This window comes from Lolium perenne, chromosome 3, assembly GCF_019359855.2.
Source record: "Lolium perenne isolate Kyuss_39 chromosome 3, Kyuss_2.0, whole genome shotgun sequence".
Classification (NCBI taxonomy): domain Eukaryota; kingdom Viridiplantae; phylum Streptophyta; class Magnoliopsida; order Poales; family Poaceae; genus Lolium; species Lolium perenne.
The window spans coordinates 336,415,704-336,428,215 of record NC_067246.2 but is presented as its reverse complement, the minus strand read 5'-3'; positions in this window follow the sequence as shown (position 1 = coordinate 336,428,215).

Below are 12,512 nucleotides of genomic sequence, written 5' to 3'. Positions count from 1 at the left end.
ATGCCTGAAGGACCAAATCGGCCGGAACGTGCACGCTTACGTCGACGACATCGCGGTCATGACCCGGAAAGGATCCGACTTGATCAGCGACCTCACAGAAACCTTCGACAACCTCCGCAGGTACAAGATGATGTTGAATCCGCTGAAGTGCGTCTTTGGCGTGCCAGCCGGAAAACTCCTTGGCTTCATAGTCTCTCACAGAGTCATTGAGGTTAACCCGGAAAAGATCAAGGCAATCCTGTGCATCAAAAGGCCAACTTGTCTCAAAGATGTGCAACGACTAACTGGTTGCGTTGCAGCAATCAGTAGGTTTGTTAGCCGTCTTGGCGAGAAGGCACTGCCTCTGTACAAGCTGCTGAAGAAAACAGAGACAAATTTGTGCAGGACGACGCAGCTGATGCAGCTCTTCGAGGGTTGAAGGAAATACTCACCTCCCCGCCTATCTTGGCAGCTCCAGTAGAGTCAGAGCCAATGCTCCTTTATCTGGCAGCTACCAACAAAGTCGTCAGCCTCGTCATCGTGGTGGAGCGAAAGGAAGAAGGTCATGAATATGACGTCCAGAGGCCTGTCTACTACATCAGCGAGGTGCGACGGAATCAAAACAGAGATATCCTCACTTTCGAAGCTAGCTTATGGCGTGTTCCTAGGCAGCCGGAAGCTGAGGCATTATTTCCAAGAGCATCCAAGAATGTGATCGTGAGCAAGGCTCCGCTGTCAACAATTCTCAACAACGCCGACGCAACAGACGTACGGCTAAATGGGGCATCGAATTATCCGCCTTCGACATCGCTTACAAGCCAAGGACTGCGGTAAAATCCCAGGTTACGGCGGATTTCGTTGCAGATTGGACGAAGCTCCGGATGCAAGTCTGGAGCCGGAACCAGAGACATGGGTCATGCACTTCGACGGATCCAAGCAGCACCAAGGCTCAGGAGCCGGAGTCACCCTGAAGTCCCCTACCGGAGAAGAACTGCAGTATGTTCTGCAGATCCACTTCGAAGCTACCAACAATATGGCGGAATATGAGGCTCTACTACACGGCCTGCGCATCGCTAAGGAAATAGGGATCAAGCACATCATATGCTGTGGAGATTCCGACCTGGTGGCACAGCAAGTAGCCGGAACCTGGAACGCCGAGAAATTCCGTCATGGCGGCCTACAGAGACGAAGTTGACGAGATCGCCAAGAGCTTCCTCGGATACGAAGTCAAGTACGTCAGGAGAGACGACAACACAGCGGCAGATATGCTATCCAAGCTCGGATCCGGCAGGAAGCCAATTCCGCCTGGCATTTTCCTGGAGCATCTCCGGATACCCTCAGTTAAGGGCGCTAACCCGGAAAACCCAGAGGTGGCAGTGTCTCCGGCTAGGGAAGTGATGGCTATCATTCCGGCTTGGACCCAGCCTTTCCTGGACTACCTCATCGATCAGAAGTTGCCAGAGGACGAGGTCCTCGCACGGCAGATCGTCAGACGAGCAAGAACCTACACAATAGTTGATGGACAGCTCTACAAACGAAGTGCAGCAGGGGTATTTCTTAAATGCGTCTCCAATCAAGATGGCATTGAAATCCTCAGAGAGATCCACGCAGGGGACTGCGGGCATCACGCCGCTCCCGGATCACTCGTTGCAAAAGCTTTTCGGTTAGGTTTCTGCGCTTACAGACTAAAGAAGACGCTGATAAAATAGTCAAGACCTGCCGAGGTTGCCGCACTACGCTACTCAACCAAACGCTCCAGCCCAAGAGCTGAAGACCATACCTATCACCTGGCCATTTGCGGTGCAGGGGCTCGATATGGTTGGTAAGTTAAAAAGATCATCTCCTGGCGGTTTTGAGTACCTCCTGGTCGCTGTTGACAAGTTCGACAAATGGATCGAGGCTAAGCCGGTGAGAAAAGCCGACGGTGCTACGGCACTAAAATTCGTCTGCGACCTCGTGATGAGATTCGGCATCCCACACAAGATAATCACGAGATAATGGCACAAACTTCGCTCAAGGAGAGTTAAGGGACTATTGTGACACAATGGGGATCCGACTGGACCTTGCATCTGTGGCTCATCCACAATCTAACGGTCAGGTTGAAAGGGCTAACGGTCTAATATTATCAGGAATTAAGCCGCGCCTCGAAGAACCGCTGCGACGAGCAGCCGGAGCTTGGGCTGACGAGTTGGAAGCTGTTCTGTGGAGTTTACGAACCACCCCTAACAGATCAACAGGGTTTACCCCTTTTTTCCTGGTATACGGATCCGAAGCCGTGCTTCCCTCCGACATCATCCACGACTCACCGCGAGTTTCCGCCTACAATGAAGAAACAGCTGACGAGGCCAGACAGCTATCTGTGGACCTGATCGAGGAAGCTCGGAACTTAGCAGACCAGAGATCCGCCATCTATCAGCAAAAGCTCCGACGTTATCACAGTCGTCGAGTTCGGAAACGCTCCTTCATGGCAGGAGACCTGGTCCTCCGCCTTCGACAGGTGAAAGACCATAAGCTGCAATCTCCATGGGAAGGACCTTTCGTCGTTAGCAAAGTGCTCCATAACGGGTCGTATTACCTTGTTGATTTCCGTGAGCTAAGGGACAGACCTGCTAACTGGCACCGGAAACGCAAGCGTGAGGATCCGGATGACATCTACGATGAAACAGATCGCCCCTGGAATATTGCACAGCTACGTCCTTTCTACACTTAGCATATATTTTCCGAGTTCTAAACTCTGTAATAGTTATACATGATCAATGAAATAAAGCTTCTGGTTCACTCTTTGAGTCTTTTACCTCCTTTCTTGTTCATTTTAGATCGTGTATGTTTTTTCCGACTAAAACCGCAGAGTTGGATATTTCCGCCTAGGCGTGTATGAAAGTTGTGATTTCGAAAATCGTCCTTTAGGACGTAAGCTTAAGTTTTCTGATTAAGTTGTTATACATTGCCGAACTCGTGGATTCCTAGTAGCGATTTCCGGCACCTACGCACAGGGGCTTGTTTCCTTGATTATGGACGGACTGCCATCGGGCTTCGTTGCGCTGGCGAGCGTTTCCGGCTAAGGTTTTCCGGCTCGTGGAAGGTCAAGCGGGCAAGCCGGAAAATAACGAAATCAGCACTTGCTTTCCGACATAAAACGAAACATGCACATAATATTTAACGGATAGCAGGATAAGTTTTTCCGCCCCATGCATAATCGTTTCGTTCCTAGCTACTTAAGAATTTAAAGTCTTATTACAAACCCTCGCTGGGGCCAAAATGATGCATTGTTTTTCCCGCAGGAATAAAGTTTTCACTCCTGTTCCTTGGCCGGAGAAGTCTTGCCCTCTGGATCCTGTTCCTTGGCACCTTCGGCCGGCTCTGGATCTTGTTCCTTGGCACCTTCGGCCGGAGAAGACACCTCTTCTTCACTTCCTTTTTCCTCAGAAGCAGCAGTGCTGGTCTTGGGTTCCTCTTGGGGAGCATCCTTGGAGCTGGTCCAGGTAAACTGGGCTCCGGATTCCGCAGGTCGCGCCTTGGCCTCGAGTTCCTTTTGAAGTTCCGCTTCCAAGGGCTCGTCAGCTGCGAGGACGACCTTGTCGTAGAATTCCTCGTGCCGGATCCTGCGCGCGATACGGGTGTCGTAGCCACTCACTGCATCCAGCAAAGAAGCCGACATCCGCATCCGGAGGAACGCCCGTGGTCACTTCATCAAGATCAAGACCCGGAGTGTGTGCCAGGCACATGGTCAAGGCCATTGCAGCTGCGCCGCGGGCTGAAGATGCTTGCAGATCTGTCACCAGCTCCGGCAGAACATCCATCTTGCCAATAAGCTTGCGCACGTCGCAAGTGCGGCTCCTCTTGATGTTCAAGTTATGACATATCTTGCGGGAGGCGGAGATGAGATCTTTGCGATCATCGCACACCAAGTTGAAGAAGGTCATCCCGAGGGAACAAATTCCGGCGCTGTTCCGGGTACCCAAGCGGTTCTGCATAAAAGATCATCAGGATATAAGCACGCAAATTGAGCGCAAAGTAAAAGCACTCGGAGCAAATATCTTGACAAAGGGTCCGATATCATACCCAAGATGTTCTCATTGAGTAAGTCCCAGTGGTGCTCCGCCGTCTCCATAAATTTCCGGAGTCCATTGAGTTCTTTTTGCTGCCTCCGGATGGTCTCGCTATCAGCTTTCTTTTTCAGCTCCAGCTCGCCCTTCTCCCTGATATGCTCGGAGTTTGTCTCCGCCAGCTGCTTTTCGGCCTGCTCGCTCTTAAGTTCGGCGTCCTTTTGGTTCGTCTCCATTTCTTGGTACGAGGAGCGCAGGTTCTCTAGTTCAGTCGATGCTGTTGCAAGGGTGGAGGATGCGCCTTTAATAATATCCGTTAACTGCAAATTTGAAGTCGAAATTTGGTTAATAACGAAGAAGGCGGAAACCAACCTTGGGCGTCCGCCAGTTGTTTAGCCAGTTCCGCATTCTCATCCTTCAAGGTCCGGATATTTTCCGCCTGACTCAGAGTAACGCGGCGCTGCAAGGCAATGTTCTTGTGCAGCTCGTAGTGCAGCGCCTGCTGTTCCTGAAAAATTTAAACAGCGCAGGAGTTAAAATTCCGCCTGTCGCAGTGGTTTCCTTTAAAGCATCATTGCCGGAACTTTTCCGCCATAATGCTTGGGGGCTACTGGTCCATTCTAAAAAACTTTCCCGGAAGTAATCTCTTTCTAAGCATTTAAGCGCTAACTACTTTTGGAGTTTCCGCCTACATGCTTGGGGGCTACTGGGGAGTACCTTTTGCTTGCAGATAAGTTGATCGCAGAACTGGCCAATGTTTTTCTTGAAGTCCTGGATTTCCGATGTCCTGGAATCCGGCTTCCCCCAGGCGTTGTTCATCATGGCGTTGAGCAGGTCTTGTTCAAGCTCCCACTTCTCCGCCTCAGTCAGCTTGTTAAAAAACTTGGTGGCATACGCCTTGGGGGTGGAAGTGGTGTCCGCCGGATCTCCGAAGTTCTTCGGAAAACGACTATGTCGCCAGCGCCTTCTCCAGCCTTCTCGGAAGTGACTTCCGCATCTCCTTGGCCTTGTGTTTCCGCCTCTTCTTGGGCAGGGCCTTTGGCCTTGGGATCTTCTTCCTCCGCATGCCCGCTGCTAACCGGAATTATTTCCGGTGGAGTGTTTTCGGCAGGCGGGGGAGATGGGTCAGCCTGAGGAGGCGATGGTTGAGGAGTTGGGTGGGAAGCGCTGGGTGGAACTGGAGTAGAGGGACCAACAGCCGGAGATTTCTTCATGTACTTCGTGATGGGCTCCTGGCTGGTGGTCCGCGTGGCAGCGGTTTTCGGATTCCTGCAAACGAGTGAAAGGGTTTAGACAAGAAATAGTTTCGCTAAGTTGAAATCGCATCATGCTCGGAAACTTACGGGGCGCCGGGAATGATGGGGCGTGTGCCCTGGCCAGCCGTCGAGAGCATCCGTAGACGCGCTCGCTCCGCTTTCCGTGAGTCAAGCGGAGGTGGTTTCGTCGTCTTTGGCTTCTTGGCGGAGGCCTCGCCGATAGCTCCGGCTTCAGAGCCGGAAGCCTTGGCGCGGGGACGCTTTGTAGGTCGAGGGGCCGCCTTGCGGGGTGCTTGGTCCTCTTCCTCCTCATCATCTTCCGGAGCCTCCTCCGCCGTGTCGCTGGTGACGGGGACGCGAATGATGGTGCGGAAGTTGTCCTCCGCCAATGTATTGAGCTGGAAGGAAAATGAACAAAAGTTAGAGTTAAACATCAAAAAACTTGTGAAGTTTGAAGTAGCGGAAAGAACGAAGCTTACCGGAGGACATTGATCGTTCGTGTAGATATCCTTGAAAAGTTCCGGGACCTGTTGGCCCCTCGGAATCTTCACCAGCGTCTTGATCCTTCTCTTCAGAGAATCAGCCGGAAGATCATGGCGGGTAACCCGGAGAAGATCGTCTGCCCCGGTATAAGCGCACATCAGGCGCGCGTTGTAGCGAAGAGGCTGGATTCTCCGGGAGAACCAGCTAAGCGTGAGCTGGGCTCCGGTCAGTCCGTCGTGGACTAGCCAGGAGATTCTCCGCGCGGCTTTCTCCAAAGTTGGGGTCAGGGCGAGTGGAGGCACGAAGCTCCAGCTTGCAAGTTCTTCTGGAGGTTCGTTCACAAATTGGGGGAGGCCTTCGTGGACACCCGGAACGGAAGCATTCTTCTCGTAGAACCATCCGGCATTCCAGTACCGGACGGACTCGTGTGAATCATGGGGAGGATACATGCGATTAGGGCGGAGCATGAACGTCATGCTTCCGCAGTTCACCATTGCTTTGTCCTTAGTTTCTTTCTTCACTCGGAAAAAGAATTGCCACAACTTGACATCTGGCCGGATCCCAAGATGTCCTTCGCAGAGAGTCACGAAGTTGGACAAGAGAAGGTATGAATTTGGGCAAATGTTGTGGGGCTGGAGCCCGTAAGTGTTGAGGATGAGAGAAAAAATTCCGAACAAGGGAGTGAAAGTCCGCGTTCCACCCAAGCCTTGGTCATGACAACTTCTCCGGCTTCGGGCTTGGGGGCGTCGGAGTCACGAACGAAACTCCAGTGTGAGGAGATCATTCCCTCGTTCTGGAGCTCTCTAAGCTCCACGTCGGTGGTTGCGCAAGGCCACCATTGACCCCGTTCTCCTTCGCGGATCCGGGCCTTGGACGCTTTCTTGTTTTCCGCCTCCTGCACCTTCGCTGCCATCCGAGCTTGCCCCTCGAGTTCTTCTTGGAGCTCTTGGAGGGTAGGGATCCGGCTTGGAGCGGTCTTTGGAAGATGCGGAAAAAGGTTGAGCTAGTCTGATGTCGGAAACATACGGTGGCAGGAATGATATGGGATCCGGGTTTATGGGCTCTATTTGGTTTGGATCCGGGCCACTCGAAGAGCTACCAGTACAAAGTGACGATTCGAGTGGCATGCTTCCGGCTGCACCCATACAAAGTGTTTGAGTACCCGGATCACTAAGCCTATCTTCTACACTAGGTTGTCTTCTACAAGTCCGGCGTACTTACCGCTAATGGCGCGGTGGCTCGACGGAGTTCCGGCGGAAGATGAGGTCGCCGAACTTGAAGGAAATTGATCCGCGTGACCACAAATTGGCGGCGGAGCGAGTTTCCCGATCAAACGTGAGAATCTTGGTGCGAGGGGAGCCTCGGTTCGGCGGCGCGCGAAGTTCGCCGGCGCGAAGCTCGCCGGAATCAAGATCTGGCGGGCGGCGCAGCGCGAGGAGGAAGACGATGTGGTGAGAGGGGGTGAAAGAATGAATTTTTACCGGGCCGCGGGGTATTTATAAGCCGCGCTCGGAGATTCGGGATCCGGATCCAACGGTGGAAACTGAACGGTCGCGCCGTTGGATGGATGACACGTGTTTAGGTCAAATGCGGTAAAACGACGTGGAGGTAACTTAACCATGCACTCCCGAAAATTCCGGCTGAAGATTTGCATCTGCGAAAATTTAGCGCGGGAAATGAGGAAGTTGTGCGCGGGAAATACGGAATTTCCGTTGTTAAGCATAACCTAAAGGTGAAGGATTTCCGAAGCCGTTTGAGTCTTTTAAGACTTCGGGTAACTCTGTGAAGATAAGATTGGCTTTGATTCGAGCAGGGAGTAACCCGGAAATGTTCTTTGGAACGTCGATGGATGAAGTCCCGCGGGATGGGAGCATTTTCCGGCTATAAGTTGGAAAAGGAAGAAAATGCAAGGTTGGAGCTCTTCAAGTTTCTCCGCGTTACCAACGTTTGCCGGAGATCATGATGGACCAGCAAGGCGGAAATTGCAGGGGAAACTCGGAGAACTCTGGGGGCTACTGTTGTGGGTATACTTCATGGGTGTACCATCGACAGTGCCTAGATCCGGCAAGCCCGGGTGGCCCACAGACGGTGATGAGGCATGTGGCCCATCGGGCGGCCCAGTTGCTGTTGATCATGTAGGAAGAAGTCCAGCCCAGGATCAGCAGGCCGGATCCGCACCGACCTAGGAGTGACTCGGATCCAGGGAGGCCCATGAGGAACCCGGATCCAGTACGACGTGTATGGAAGGCGGATCCGTGACGTGCACGGCAAGATATTGTACCGTAGCTAGGCTGTCTGTAATCCGGCTAGGACTCTCCATGTAAACCCTAGATCCGTGCGCCTTTATAAGCCGGATCCCGGGAGCCCTAGAGGCATAACCACAACTCATTGTAACAACGCGAAAGCGCCCAGATAATTCCAGACAAGCAGCAGTAGGCCCTGTCATCGTGCAGGTGTTCCGAAGCTGGGTAACTCGCGTACCACCGTCCCGTGTGCACTCCGCCCAATGGCCCCTACTTCTTCTCCCCCTCGTGAGGATCCCTCCTCCGGGGTACCGTCGATTAGGCAACGACATCCGGTTTGAAGACTATACCGCTAACTTGGCCGTTCGCCGTTTGGTGCCTAGACATGGTTGGCCCATTCAAAACCGCAAGGGGAAACATGACCCACATCTTGGTTATGGTGGATAAATTCACCAAGTGGCTAGAGGTGAAACCCATTGCAAAATGTGATGGGCGCACAGCGGTAAAGTTCTTGAAAGATGTAATTTTGCGGTATGGCTACCCACATAGCATTATCACTGACAATGGCACAAACTTTGCTCAAGGTGAGTTCAAAAGATTTTGTGAGGACAACAATATCCGGTTGGATTTGTGCTCAGTGGCACACCCACAAGGCAATGGCCAAGTTGAAAGAACAAACGCTTTGGTACTTTCCGGTATCAAACCGAGACTCATCGATGCGGTGGAAAAATCGCCGGGGTGTTGGCTCGATGAGCTACCATCCGTACTGTGGAGTATAAGAACAACTCCAAACCGGTCTACCGGATACACTCCATTCTTTATGGTTTATGGGGCAGAAGCGGTCATACCAACCGACATTCTCCATGATTCACCAAGGGTGCAACTCTATACCGAAGAAGAGGTAAAGGAGGCCCGAGAAAACGATGTGGATTTGCTAGAAGAAGCAAGAGAATTAGCTTTGGCAAGAACAGCCATTTACCAGCAAAACCTCAGACGCTATCACAGCCGGAAGGTTAACCCGAGGGTGTTCCGGGAAGGAGACCTCGTGCTACGCCTAGTGCAGCGCACTGAAGGCCGACACAAGCTTTCCCCACCATGGGAAGGACCTTTCATTGTGAGCAAGGCTCTCCACAATGATGCCTATTACCTGATTGATGCACAGGAATGGAAGAAAGGAAAGGCGGACAGGTCCGGAGAAGAGACCAAGCGTCCGTGGAATGTAGCTCTGTTGCGTCCATTCTACTCTTGAAGTTGTGGTGTAAGAAGTTCCTTTTTGTACCTTATTTGCTATGAATAAAAGATGTCGGAACCTCGAATGAGTCTCGGGGACTATCCTTGCTAAAGTTGTATGTAACATGTTTATTTTTTCAGTTTACCGGTTGCTTATTGAACGTTTTTTCTTTCCGGTTTAGTAGTGTGCTAGACCCTACCGGAGTCTTCGACTCTGCTGCTGTCCGTAACTCGGCTTCATGGCAAGCAATATAAACCGGTAGGGGATAAGCACATGAACTGCGAAGAGGGAGAGCGGGAAAGAACAATCCGGAAAAATCTAACTAACCCCGGTTATACCGGTTTTTTGCAAAAATTTCGAGTTATTTCTAAGTTCAAGAAAGTGCTTGCTTGGTAAAAGAACTTTGTGCTCATACGCCAAAAACGCCAAGAGAAGGTAGGTGATGTCTACGGGTGCTTCTATTCTTGTAGACAGTGTTGGGCCTCCAAGAGCAGAGGTTTGTAGAACAGCAGCAAGTTTCCTTAAGTGGATCACCCAAGGTTTATCGAACTCAGGGAGGAAGAGGTCAAAGATATCCCTCTCATGCAACCCTGCAACCACAAAGCAAGAAGTCTCTTGTGTCCCCAACACACCTAATAGGTGCACTAGTTCGGCGAAGAGATAGTGAAATACAAGTGGTATGAATGAATATGAGCAAGAGGTAACGGCGCCAGAAAAGTGCTTGCTGGCGTGCAGTTGATGGTAGTAATATTGCAGGAAGTAAAGATGCAGTAAAACCGTAAACAAGCAGCGATAGCAGTATTTAGGAACAAGGCCTAGGGATCATACTTTCACTAGTGGACACTCTCAACATTGATCACATAACAGAATAAATAGATAGATGCTAGACTCTACACCCTGTTGTTGGATGATGAACACCACTAACTGTGTAGGATTACACGAACCCTCAATGCCGGAGTTAACAAGCTCCACGATATTCAATGTTCATATTTAAATAACCTTAGAGTGAATGACAGATCAACATAACCAAACCAAGTACTAACATAGCATGCACACTGTCACCTTCACACTACGAAAGGAGGAATAGATCACATCAATACTATCATAGCAATAGTTAACTTCATAATCTACAAGAAATCACAATCATAGCCTACGCCAAGTACTACACGATGCACACACTGTCACCATTACACCGTGCAGGAAGAATAAACTACTTTAATAACATCACTAGAGTAGCACACAGATAAATTGTGATACAAAACACATTGCAATCATAAAGGGATATAAATAAGCACTTCACTATGCCATTCATAACAGTGAATAAGTATTCTGTGAAATATAACCTAAGAGACCCACACGGTGCACACACTGTCACCTTTACACACGTGGGACAAGGAGTCTCCGGAGATCACATAAGTAAAATCCACTTGACTAGCATAATGACATCTAGATTACAAGCATCATCATATGAATCTCAATCATGTAAGGCAGCTCATGAGATTATTGTATTGAAGCACATAGGAGAGAGATTAACCACATAGCTACCGGTACAGCCCCGAGCCTCGATGGAGAACTACTCCCTCCTCATGGGAGACAGCAGCGTTGATGAAGATGGCGGTGATGTCGATGGAGAAGCCTTCCGGGGGCACTTCCCCGTCCCGGCGGCGTGCCGGAACAGAGACTCCTGTCCCCCAGATCTTGGCTTCGCGATGGCGGCGGCTCTGGAAGGTTTCTCGTACCGTGGCTTTTTCGTATCGATGTTTTAGGTCAGGGACCTTTATATAGGCGCAGAGGCGGAGTCGGAGGGTCGACGAGGCGGTGTCACAGTAGGGCGGCGCGGCCCACACCCTGGCCGCGCCAGCCTGGTGTGTGGTGGGCCTGTGGCCCCCCTCTGGCGACTCTCAGGTGTTCTGGAAGCTTCATGCAATCCTAAGACTCTGGGCGTTGATTTTGTCCGATTCCGAGAATATTTTCTTACTAGGATTTCTGAAACCAAAAACAACATAAAACAGCAACTGGCCCTTCGGCATCTCGTCAATAGGTTAGTTCCGGAAAATGCATAATAATGACATAAAGTATGCATAAAATATGTAGATATCATCAATAATGTGGCATGGAACATAAGAAATTATCGATACGTCGGAGACGTATCAGCATCCCCAAGCTTAGTTCCTGCTCGTCCCGAGCAGGTAAACGATAACAAAGATAATTTCTGGAGTGACATGCCATCATAACCTTGATCATACTATTGTAAGCATATGTAATGAATGCAGCGATCAAAACAATGGTAATGACATGAGTAAACAAATGAATCATAAAGCAAAGACTTTTCATGAATAGTACTTTCAAGACAAGCATCAATAAGTCTTGCATAGGAGTTAACTCATAAAGCAACAATTCAAAGTAAAAGGTATTGAAGCAACATAAAGGAAGATTAAGTTTCAGCGGTTGCTTTCAACTTATAACATGTATATCTCATGGATAATTGTCAACATAGAGTAATATAACAAATGCAATATGCAAGTATGTAGGAATCAATGCATAGTTCACACAAGTGTTTGCTTCTTGAGGTGGAGAGAGATAGGTGAACTGACTCAACATAAAAGTAAAAGAAAGGCCCTTCGCAGAGGGAAGCATTGATTGCTATATTTGTGCTAGAGCTTTGGTTTTGAAAACAAGAAACAATTTTGTCAACGGTAGTAATAAAGCATATGTGTTATGTAAATTATATCTTACAAGTTGCAAGCCTCATGCATAGTGTACTAATAGTGCCCGCACCTTGTCCTAATTAGCTTGGGTTAACACGGATTATCATTGCATAACATATGTTTCAACCAAGTGTCACAAAGGGGTACCTCTATGCCGCATGTACAAGGGTCTAAGGAGAAAGTTCGCATTGGATTTCTCGCTTTTGATCATTCTTCAACTTAGACACCCATACCAGGACAACATAGACAACAGATAATGGACTCCTCTTTTAATGCTTAAGCATTCAACAACAGATAATATTCTCATAAGAGATTGAGGTTTATGTCCAAACTGAAACTTCCACCATGATTCATGGCTTTAGTTAGCGGCCCAATGTTCTTCTCTAACAGTATGCATACTCAAACCATTTGATTGTGAAAACCGCCCTTACTTCAGACAAGACGGACATGCATAGCAACTCACATGATATTCAACAAAGAGTAGTTGATGGCGTCCCCAGGAACATGGTTATCGCACAACAAACAACTTAATAAGAGATAAAGTGCATAAGTACATATTCAATACC